General features: G+C 41.5%; 1 pseudogene; it reads left to right on the forward strand.

Moving 5' to 3' along the window:
• Window positions 1-7569: 7569 nt before the first annotated feature.
• Window positions 7570-9815, forward strand: LOC135554991 (insulin-like growth factor-binding protein complex acid labile subunit; annotated as a pseudogene).
• The last annotated feature ends 839 nt before the right edge of the window (window positions 9816-10654 follow it).

Raw genomic sequence — 10654 nt, forward strand, 5'->3', positions numbered from 1 at the left:
TCTGGAATCTGGTTATGGGGAAGGGTTGACTAGGGTTATCAGACTGAGTAAAATCTGTAGACAACATGCTCTTAATGGATCCCCAAGCACTGTCTGCTTATCACATGGTGATTTAATGACTGACAAAAGGGGACGTGGCTGTCATGGGTCCCACAGAAGAATCGTTGCTCATTACTTATGGTAACACACACAATCCAGGGTTTCATTAGACCTGCCAACAGCAACAGTGTCCATGGGGCTCTGTCTGCTCCATCGGTCTCTTAGAAACTCTGAGCTTTAAGGGGCCGTTAGTAGTTTGGAAATGTGAATGCCCCCTCCTTTTTCAATATAGGCCGTATGCAAATTCATACTGTAGGCTACTATGTGCACTCATATGGCCTTATGAAAAACCTTCTGGGGACTCAATATTACATTGACAAATTAATCTCATCAAGAAGCAAAATACTGTAATAAAAAAAGGATATGAAAACAGAGACTGAAAGGGAAATGTAACACTCCATGTTGCAGTTCAATCTGTAACACCAGGGGCTTGTGTTTAGAACACTGAAGTCATATGTTGTAAGCAGAGGGTGGATACCAATCAACCAAATGGTGGCTGGTTGTATCTATGAGGGTGCACCTCAAGCATGCCTACTTCATAATGTGTGAAAGTATGTAAATGAGTCTAAAATGGGAAATGTCTGCCTATATGAAGTTTTGCAAATTCATTCTTCAGAATATTACATTTTCCTAATAATTATCTCCCATTGTCCTGTACCACATACTAATGTGGGATTCTGTGTTTTACATTATAGCCATTACCATATATATATGATTAAATATTATCTGATGTTGGCTGTGTGAAGTATCTGCATTTGTGCACTTGAGAATCATCATGAGATTAAACAACTGCTTGCTACATCTACTTGCCTGTTTGTGTGTGTGACAAGAACTGAGTAACATTGTGTGACCTGCATGTTGCAAAACTGTATATAACAGCCCAGCAGATGCTTTGTCCTTGTGTTTGTATGTAACAATATTGAGCACATGGTGTGACTTGCTGTATCTTACAAAGTTGTGGTTAATCAGGCATAGGGAGGGGTGGTCATCATGAGGTTTAACTGAGATGGAAAAATACTGAACAACACAATAGCAGGAACTGAGCCACTGTTATAACTAGGCTGCGATACCAGAACAGTAAGAATCTATACAGCGACGGAGGGAGGACTCCAAGAAGCGCCAAGAGGCAGGGACCAGCCTGAGCGCCTGCAATAGGCTGAGCAAGTCTAAACCACGCTCAGCCTCTACTGTGATAGTTCCAACCCGTCTGTTGGCCTATCACAATATAAGAACACTGTTTACATACATCCCGTCAGTTCCCTGTTCTGCCCTGCGTGGTATTACAGTGAGCCCGTATGTACGAAAGTTGCATTTGCCATTTATTGCTTAGTTAATAAAAAATATATAGTATACAATCGGTGACTCATTGTCATATTTATCGTGATACCAGATTCGAATTTACGCAACTCTAACACTAATCAGGTAAAGAAGTGGGATGTATCAGGTCAACTGTAGGTCAGTTGGTAGAGCATGAAGCTTTGGGTTTGATTCCCGGACCACCCATATGTAAAATGTATGCACACATGACTGTAAGTCACTGGATAAAAGTGCCAGCTAAACGACATATATTATGATATTCTGTATATTATATACAGTAGTATTATACTATATAGTATTATTATTATATTAAATGGGAGATGGCTAATGTAAAAGGTTTTTCCATGAACTCTGCAGCTCCATGACAGAGGTAAGATAAGAACACTGTTATTAGGAGCTATTAGAGGCTAGATTCTCACAAAACGAATGACTCTCTAATGGACTATTATCAAAGGCCAAATAGAGGTTGCTTATATTTGGCCAGTTTCACTACATGTACAAGAGGGTAACCTGTACGAGTGTGAAATGTGTTTTTTGCATATCCCAACTACCCCTGAGACACATACCTTGCTTGCCAACCCATGTACCATACCCAGCAGTGCTTTAACATATGTCCATTTAACATAGAACACAGCTTGTCCACAATTTACGTCATGGCCTATGAGCATAGAACACTACTGAATAAAAGGACATAAATTGGTCTTGCAATTTTACAGTCTAATTGGTCTGCGTATCTAAGCATAACATTGTGTTTTATGCACCCAACAAGCAGAGAGCAACGGAGCCTCCTGTACTCAACAGACATTCTGGGTATTGAAGAGTGGAAGTACAGTGTGAGTAATCATGGGCATACCCTGACTAGTGGGTCTGGGGGATTCAGATAGGAGGCTTAAAGATCAAATCAGCTGCTAATGTGCTAATGAACCTTTCAATCAGTCTAGCCTACTTATAAAAACACATTTTAATACCAACCCTCAATGCTTTGTACAGATAGGGCTGTCTCCCATCATGCATTGGTTGAGTTTGCATTGTGTGGAAAGGTTTTATGTCAAGGGTGAATGAATGCCTAGGAAACCGTTAGAGGGTTTAAACCCTTATATGAAAGGCAAATTTCTTTTTTTCTCTAACAATCAGACAGACCCCACACCATTCAGCGTCAATGTAAAAAGATCACACCTCAGATTTGGGTTATCAAGCCTCTATCAACACTTGATTGATTGCCTATTGGTTTAGAGGCACAGGTTACAGCATGTGACAAGGGTTAAAATCATCCAGGGATATGAAAGTGTATGTGAGAAATGTATTAGCTAAGGCTTACATGGATTCAAAGTGGGCTACATTTGGCCAATTCATTTCACAAACCCATGTACCATACCCATCAGTGCTATAACATATGTCCATTTAACATAGAACACAGCTTGTCCACAATTATGTATCTATTAATTTCCCAAATGAATTGGGTTCCTAATTGAAATGGGTTGTGTGGATCTCCTTTCTAATCTGACCAGCAATCCGCTTGGCGTGGTACCAACAAAGGGAAACCATGAAGGAGAGAGCATACATAGTCACAATCATTTTCATCACACCATGATCTACCTCCCAAGCCGAGTAGGAGGCTGAACGGCATGATTTCAGTCACTAATGTTTCAAATGGATTTGGCTCACACAGCTGGACATTTCAGAGCTCTTGAATGGATATGTCTCTGTCAGACGTTTTCATACCGAAAACCAGGAGTCAATTTGATTGTGTATTAGTGAAGGAAGGCCTCTGTTCTTATTAATTGTGAAAACTTGCCTCCATCCAGTTAGCTGGAATTAATTGTTGCCAATCAATGTTCCATTTAAACTGCGCGTGGTCGCGCACCTCCTACAGGACTGCTGTGCAGAAGAAATGCCAGGCGCACAGAGACGCAAGAGATTGAACTTCACTGAGTTCGCCCCATTTGTTTAGACTATATAGATCAACGTGTTTTCTGTGATCAAATAAACATATCAGCAAAACAAAACAAAACAAATCTAACTTTGCAAGATTTAGTATTTGATTTTGTTGTAGGTAGAGCCAGAGCGCAAAGGAGTAAAATTCTATTGGCGGGGGTAGGCCACGAGCGGTCTTTCAATCACCCGCGATTGAATACCCTTTTCAGATCAGAGCGCAGAGCCGCGCATGTGCACATTTGTTGATATTCTTTGCCAGTTAGCGAGTTATTAGACCAGTTATAGATACGTATAGGTCAGCCATGGGGAGCTACTGCTTCCTACAAGAGCACAAAACATGTAGGCTACATTTCAAGTAATCTTTGAAAAGCCAGTCAGGTAAAAAGCTTACGTCTTAAAGGGGCAGTGTTGTATTTGACGCAGGCTTGAATGTGCAAATAAGCCAATAGGCAGAGAGGTAGCCTACATTGTCTAATTCGCTACATGGTAATAATAATTACTGTTATTTTGTAAAGTGGTTTCTTGCATCATACAATACAATGCAATTTTACAGTCACCTATTTGGCCCATAGTGTTACACACCCTAGTAAAAAAAATCATGAATCAATGTCAAGCCCTTCATATTGTAAAAACGTTCTTAAAAGTCTCATACAATGTAGGCCTGCATTGAACACCAAATATAGGCTACTGTAGGCTTTATTATAGAAATTATTTTATTTCCATGTAAAAAATGTTATGTGATTTGCTCCATTGGTTTTGTTAGTAGGCTTACATTATGCTCAAATAGCCTATTGGCTACTGTCTAAAACTGTAAGAGTACAGCCTCAGTGTTCACTGTAAATGTGCGCCAGAATTTGCATATAAATCTCACAAGGTTCAAGTTTCCGCTCACAATACCTAAAATTTGCTCAGTGCCCCAAAACATTAGAGAGAACATTGGTGCCAATAAGTCCTTTTGCTTGAGATTGAGGCCTGCATGTTTCATCTAATGCCCATAGGCCTAGTGGGATGTACCCAACAGACGGCGTGTGATATGGACTCATCTCAACAGCAGACCAGTGGGTCAAAGTAATATTTACTGATTCAAGCGTTTAAAATCACACAGGTTAGTTCATTCCTACAAAGTTTTTTCTGTGCTACAGCTTCATTATGCTTCACCTTTGATTCAGATGGGGATCATGGCCCTTTCCGACAGTTGCTCTCCATTTTGAGACGGGTTGGGGCATCATTTTCAAGTGAATAATCTTACATCTTCAGGGAAGATTAGTTTTATCTTGAGGGCAGAAGAATCTTGTCTTTGGAGAGTAATAATTAATCTCTCGAGGGGATTATTTCATGTTCTGAGCCGATTTAAAATACTTTTTTTTGTAACAAGATAATACAATTAATCCCTGAAATAATGAAAAAGTTCCATGGTTATTTCATATTACCTTGAGGTAAACTCTTCTTAGCCTATGTCTCCCACGGCTCCGCACAAAGCCGCTAGCCTAACTTTTATTCAGTACTGTTCTATCACTGTGAAATAGAAATAACATTGTTCCACTTCACCTGTGTAGTTGTAGGCTACAATCTACTGCAAACCAACTTTTTACGACACATTCCTGGACTTTAGCCCCTCGACATACGTAGCCTGTATAAAGAGAAAGGAAATTACTGTAAGCTTCCATGCCCCCTCTCACTTGTCAATGGATTGGGTTTGACGTCATCTCTTACAATAATCAGCAAAAGTACCCGGCAGAATGGTAATGTTCTTTTATGAAATGATACCCATTACCTGCTCCCTACATCTGGAGAATCCAATATGCCAGCAGCATATGTAATCCCAGGGAAGACGACATGCTATATTTCATACAATATGGCTGTCACGTGATCTTAAGGGACTTGTGCCATTAGGCTACCTTCAACAGCCCTGCACTATACAAAAACCCCACATATAATGTATTTAGTTAGCCTACAATCTGTATAAGAAGGCAGCTGTAAAATGAAAAATACATCTGTGCCACTGGCAAAAATATTATTTTCCCTATTATCGTAAAATATAACATAGCTTTGCTCCAAAACCAGCAATCAAAACAGTGTCAGCCTGCACGATTACACAACAGTTAGCCTAACAGAGGTAGGCAGTATTCTCTACTATTGGGATAGAATTTGGAAGGCAGTAGAGTGCACTTGCCCCTCTGGGCATTCATTCTCTGACAGACAGTCATGAGCAGCAGAAGGAATAACAAAAAGATAAGGAAGATGCGGTATTGTAGCTATCAGCACGGATTCTCCAACACACACTGACACGGTGCCCTTCAGGTCTGTTCACCACTGCTGAGGAAGTTCTCAACTTTTCCACTGCTAGTTATGTGACTGAGGAGTTTATCTATTCCTCCTGTATATAAACACTGACTCCCAGCAGAGCCCGAGACATTGCTCTACATTCACTGCCACTGCACCTGGGGCTCTGTCACTTACTATGAAGCCTCCTGTTCTCCCGGTGCTGACAGACCTGGGAAGGGAACCTGTGTGCTGGTTGAGAGCAGGGGAGTGAGCCAATTAGAGATGTTTGTCTGGGGAGCAGGAAGTGTTAAAGACGCACTCTGGGAGATTTCCCTCCGGTACAGGGATTTACACTCCTTCATGAGACCCATTCCCTTCATTTCTTAAAAATAGGATACTTAAATAAGCTGGTATATCTTTTTGCGACGGCTCATTAATCATTCTAACAGCATAAAACTCAACAATGTTTTTCCATGTTATTCTAATTTGACACCACGCTGTAGCAAACAAGGGCCTCCTCTGCTAGAGCAGAAATGGAAGCACTGAATCACACTTGAATGAAACATTGCCATGACAGAGTGTATGTGGTAAGGTGGCTAACTTATTGGACTAATTCAAAGTAAAACAATATCTCAAAACATGTAAACACCTGCAAACAGATTGGGATAACTGGATTGTATCCTGAAGGGTATTTTCTTTCAGAGAAAGTGAGCTTTTGGATTCCTTCGACATGTCTCATATGCCTAGGTGACAGAGCAGCAGTGTTCTCTAGTGGTGAAAGAAGTGAATAGCACCACCAATGATAAATATTAAACACACTGCTTAAATATTAGGGATGCTTTATCTTTCTAACAACCTTCGGGCAAGTCTCATGTTGTTCACTATCATGGAACAATCACATTGTGAAAGGAGAAACTTGTTGAGCTAAACAGAGAACTAAGCCTAAGGTGACAGTTCTGTGTCAAAATTATGACTTTGTGTCTTAAAACCCTGATATACCTACTTAAGTCTAGGTTTAAGATATAATTTAGCAACTAAAATGTTCAGTGTGACAAAACAATGTAATTTAATGCCTGCCAGTATTAGAGAAGCCATTGCACAACATACCCATGTCTTTTCTTAACCACCAGTCTGTCAAAGTCCAGGATTGTCCAGCCAATGGTCACGTTTTCTGTTAGATTTGATTGAATTTGGATGTCCTTAGGCACAAGTCCGGTTCTGGGTAGTCCAGTAAGTTCACGAAACCAAGCCACAGAGAAAGAGAATAAAGTGAAAGTCAACCCACGTTTAACATCAGAGTCTGTTTGATGGTCAATGTGTGTGCTGTGAGATATGAAACAGCTACATTTCCCTTTACCTGGGATAATGATTGGCTAAAGTAAACTGAAAAACAATACTGAGCTTTTACACACAAACTTGAATCTCTTTTTGTAATACATTTCAAAATGCCAGGTTCATTGCACCAGGTTTGTCTTATCTCTCAGCCATGCTGTCTGTATCAGTCAGAATCTACAGTAAATGTACTCAGAGACAGGACCCTGGCTTTAGTAAACAGCAAAAGGCTACTTGAAAGTCAGACCACCAGACCATATGTACAGTAGACATTCCTATAATGTGAATTTTAGGGGTACTAATGATGTTATGTACTATGACAACTCTGAGGTCATGGGAAAAAATGAATTTTGTTTATTAAATTCTTGAACATCAAATAGTTAAGAATGTTCACTCAAAATGTACTTATAAAGATACTGATAGGTTGGCATAGGTATAAAAAAAAAAGTATATTTGAGAGAGATAAGACCATAGACTCATTGAAAGACTGATGATGATGCTGGTCATAGGGTATGAACAGGTTCATTCTGAGAGTTCAGTGAGTCTGACTTTTTCTAGAAAGACTAGGTAGGGTTTCCCTTTCCAAACACAAATACACACGTCCTTCGTTTAGTGGGTGGCTGTCTGTCAGTCTACCTCAGTCAGAATTGCTGAAATATAAGGTAGGGGAAACAATTCTGAATCATTGAACGTTCATCTTTTAAAATTGCACATAATAGAAAAGAATGTACACTTTATAGTAGATTTGCATATTTTAGACATGAATGTTTGCAGTAAATATTTTTTTGTATTTGTAGTATTGAAAATAGGCCTAGACATTGTCTATAATATTGATCTTAAATTGGTTCATGTAAAATCTGAATAATCTGAGTACAGAGGTTAATTGATTGGCTTACAGGGAGGACTTAATATGTGAGAAAATACATGTTTATTACAAAGAGAATAAGCATATTAAGTCGTTTTAGATAAGGAGCACCAACATTGAGCTTACTTCCTCTGCTCTCTACCCCCAGCTGTTATGCACACCATTGTGCTACTGGTGTTGTGGGTACTGGGGACATCACTGGTGTTGCCAGACCCTGACACTGGGAGAGAGAAACCTACTGAGGAGCCCATTCCTTGTTCCAAGGGCTGCACCTGTCTGCATGACGACTACAGTCTAGAGCTCATTATCTACTGCAGTGCACGCAACTACACCCAGGCCCCCTCTGACGTGCCTGTCTCCACTCGCTCCCTCTGGCTGGATGGAAACCTGTTCACCACTCTGCCTGCCACCGCTTTCAAGGATCTCAGCAACTTGGATTTTATGAATCTACAGAGCGGTCAGCTGCTGTCCCTTGACTCCTAAGGTGTTCAGAGGGCTTAAGTCGCTAGCTCACATCCACCTGGAGCGCAACCGCATCCGTTCGTTGCCAGGCACTATCTTCCAGAACACGCCTAACCTCGCCTTGCTTAGTCTCCATAACAACCAACTGTCCCGCATTGAGGAGAAGTTGTTTGCTGGCCTCTCACATATGTGGCTTCTCAACTTGGGGTGGAATTCATTAGCAGTATTGCCTGAGACTGGGTTCCATGACCTGCATGGCCTGAGGGAGCTGGTGCTGGCTGGGAATAGGCTGGCTTACTTACAGCCACAACTCTTCCAAGGTCTTAACGAGCTGAAGGAGTTGGACCTCACTGGAAATTACCTGAAGGTCATTAAGGCTAATGTGTTTATGAAGCTCCCCAAACTGCAAAAGCTTTACCTGGCCCAGAATCAGATAGTGACGGTGGTACCCAGAGCCTTTGTGGGTATGAAGTCCCTCAGTTGGCTGGATCTCACAAACAATAAACTTTCAGCGCTCCACGATGAGACTTTCCTTGGTCTTCACAGCCTCCATGTGCTGCGGCTCCATCAGTGGACTAAGGCCCAGAACATTCCGTGACTTGCAGTATCTTGAAGAACTGTGTCTGAGCTACAACCGGATTCAGGCCTTGGGGGACAGGATCTTTGAGGGGCTTGGGCACCTGGAGGTTCTGGAGCTGGAGCATAACCAGGTGCAGGAGGCCCGGATGGGCACCTTCATGGGCCTCTCTCACCTGGCTGTCATTAACCTGTCTGGCAGCTGTTTCCGCAGTCTTCCAGACCAAGTGTTCAAAGGTCTCGCCAAGCTCCACAGTCTTCACCTGGATAAGGGCTGTCTGACCAGGGTCACGACCCAAGCTTTCATTGGACTATCGGGTCTGCGACGGCTCTTCCTTCAAAACAACAACATCTCTGTGGTGGAGCGCCAGAGCTTCGTGGAACTCTTAGGCCTACAACAACTAGACCTGAGATTCAACAAGCTCGAGGTCTTAACCTCCCACACCTTGGAAGTGTGACTGCAGTGTCCTTCCCCTTAGAGACTACAGCTTGAGGAGACCGCAGACGGTGCCCCGGCAAGTGGAAACCCTAGCTGAGGGAGAGGAACCCCACACTGTTGTCACCATCTACAACAATATAACATGCAACAGCCCTCCAGGCTTGGTTGGCCATGACCTGAGGGATATCAGCAACGAACATTTCAAGAACTGCTGAAGGGGTCAAAGACGCCAGACATTTGGAAGACAATAATTTCTAAATAATTGTTATTAGCCTACAATTGTCCCTGTACATTCAATGATTTAGGCTATATTAATAATTTCTCACGATATGTAATGTAACAAATTATTTTTGTTCCTGTGGTAATTATGCCCTACATGTTTCAAGTATGTAGCTTTTGCATCATACACTTTTAGTTAGTTTCATATTTCATGAAACGTTCATTAAATCAGTGCACACAAAAAAAATGCAAGTAAGTCTACTAGAATACACAGTGTACAGTACAGTACTCTTTTAGGACATGTTTCAAAGCAGTCCACCTTTGAATGGGTGACTATTAAACGCACCCGTTGAATAAACACAAGTCATGTTTGTTTTTGTCCTCTGAATAAATATTTAAGAGACAGATTTGCTCAACAAGGAATTGGTCACACAACCAAATATAGATATAGGCCCTAGGTAAACAATATCCGCCTTTACAAATTAAAGGTGTAGAGGCCCAGCTATTGAGGTGGGCCATATGTGTACACAAGGCAAACACTTCCTCCTGTACCACAATGGGCCAGAACTCTAAGCAGAGGGAGAAGTAAACTTTCAGGGCCTACATTAAACGACACTGTAACGTTTTCATTTTGAAAAAGCGGGCAGGAGCAATTTTACAGCAGCCCATTTCCAACACAGCTCTGACTGCAGGATTCATAGACCGCAGAACTTGAACGGTTCATACATTACTTAACTCGCAGTCGATCACAGATGTTGACATGTTCATGTTGACCACCTTTCCCAGGTCCCATCCCTTCTGCACTGCAACACGTGCTCCTCCATAATTTATATGCGCTCCTCACTCTTGTAGTTCAGTTGTTATGGTAACCAACAGTTTGCTAGTTGTTGTTAGCAGCTATTTAACTTTAGCTAACTTAGGGTAGCTGACTGCTACTGCTTTCACATAAGAGTGGTCTATCTTGATGATTATAGATGCATTAGTTTATGTCAATATGGACACGGATCCTTCAACGCGTTGGAATGCGCTTTTTGACAGCTTCAAACCCGTCCATTGATTCAGATGAGTTTGATTACTGCACTTAGTTAACTAACAACAAGTGCAGCAGTAAGACAACGTTAGCTAGCTAGCCTTATGAAAAGCCC

This window comes from Oncorhynchus masou, chromosome 15 (genome assembly GCF_036934945.1).
Source record: "Oncorhynchus masou masou isolate Uvic2021 chromosome 15, UVic_Omas_1.1, whole genome shotgun sequence".
Classification (NCBI taxonomy): domain Eukaryota; kingdom Metazoa; phylum Chordata; class Actinopteri; order Salmoniformes; family Salmonidae; genus Oncorhynchus; species Oncorhynchus masou.